Source organism: Rhinichthys klamathensis, unplaced genomic scaffold (genome assembly GCF_029890125.1).
Source record: "Rhinichthys klamathensis goyatoka isolate OS25496 unplaced genomic scaffold, OSU_Roscu_1.1 h1tg000264l_1, whole genome shotgun sequence".
Lineage (NCBI taxonomy): Eukaryota > Metazoa > Chordata > Actinopteri > Cypriniformes > Leuciscidae > Rhinichthys > Rhinichthys klamathensis.
In genome coordinates, this window is record NW_026606785.1 from 1,382,961 (window position 1) to 1,384,186 (window position 1,226).

The window sequence follows — 1,226 nt, forward strand, 5'->3', positions numbered from 1 at the left end:
GCCCAGATACGAAAGGAGGCCATTGAGAAAGCAGAAACCAAGCAGTATACCAGACCGACAGAGTGAAAGGCCTCCATGTTCGTGTCTTACGTTATTAGACCACAAATCGTCGTGCGAAAAAAGAACTGAAAGACTTTGTGGCAAAGAACACCGCTCTCATTGTTGAGGAGGAAACCCAGTTCCAGAAATACGCCAATCAAGTCATCGAAACAGCCGAGAAGGCAGGGAGAAACATCTACCCACTCCTAAAGAACAAGCGGTCAGTCCGTAGATACGGCAAGAGCGTGCAAGTGTTTTTATAATTAATATCCAGTTCTCCTGTTGCTCAGTTTACTATTTGACACAAGGTAAGGCTATTTCGATTCTTTGCATTGAGTGAAGTTAAAGTTAAAGACATCAAAATAAAAATTGAATTCACTTGAACAATATTTTGATGAGAACAAAAAGTGCCACATCAACTGTAGTTTCGTAGGTATAACCGGACAAAATATGAACAATAGCTAGGAAAAAAACAAGTGGCGATGAAAAACAAATTAATTTATTTTTTAACAAGCATGTAAACAGAACACCTTATCTCAAAGTTGAGAGAACTCAGCTTGGCGGAAAGATCTCTTTTTTCTCCACGAAGGCCCGACCAGCTACAAAGTAGGCAACCTTTCCTGCTTTCCGTGCCTCGTCGACTAACGGCCACAACTTCATTCTACCATCTCTGTCGGCCTTGCAAAGATCCTCTCTAAAACGCAGACCATTTTCCCGTAGATAAGCGGAGTTTTTGGCTGCCGCCCGTACTGCTGCTCTTTGTATACGCGAAGAGAACTGGATGATTACACCGCGGGCAGAATTTTCTTCACACCAACACGATGCACTGTGTCGATCACATCCGGAAGATGGTCAGCGTGCTCTGGCAGTAATTTCTGACAAATGCCAACCACTTCTCTCCTTACATTTTTTTCATCGATATTTTCTGACAGGCAGTGTAATTTCAAATTCCAACGTCTGGAATACCGCTCCAATTCAGTGATGCGTGACTCCAATGCGCCGATCCGATTGTTCTCTTTCAACAGTGATGACTCGACTTGGGAAACTTTGGTCTTCACCTCATTCACATCATCACACACGGCGTTAAGCTTTTCTCTCAATCCGGCAATATGAGAGGTGTTGACCGCAACCATCGACTCCAGCTTATCAGGAATGGCTTTTATAATAACTTGGAAATTTGTTGTCTA

General features: G+C 43.0%; 1 pseudogene; it reads left to right on the top strand.

The window, feature by feature from the left end:
* LOC130102001 (cilia- and flagella- associated protein 210-like) overlaps nt 1-302 on the top strand; it is a 65,730-nt pseudogene extending 65,428 nt beyond the window's left edge.
* Nucleotides 303-1,226: the final 924 nt, after the last annotated feature.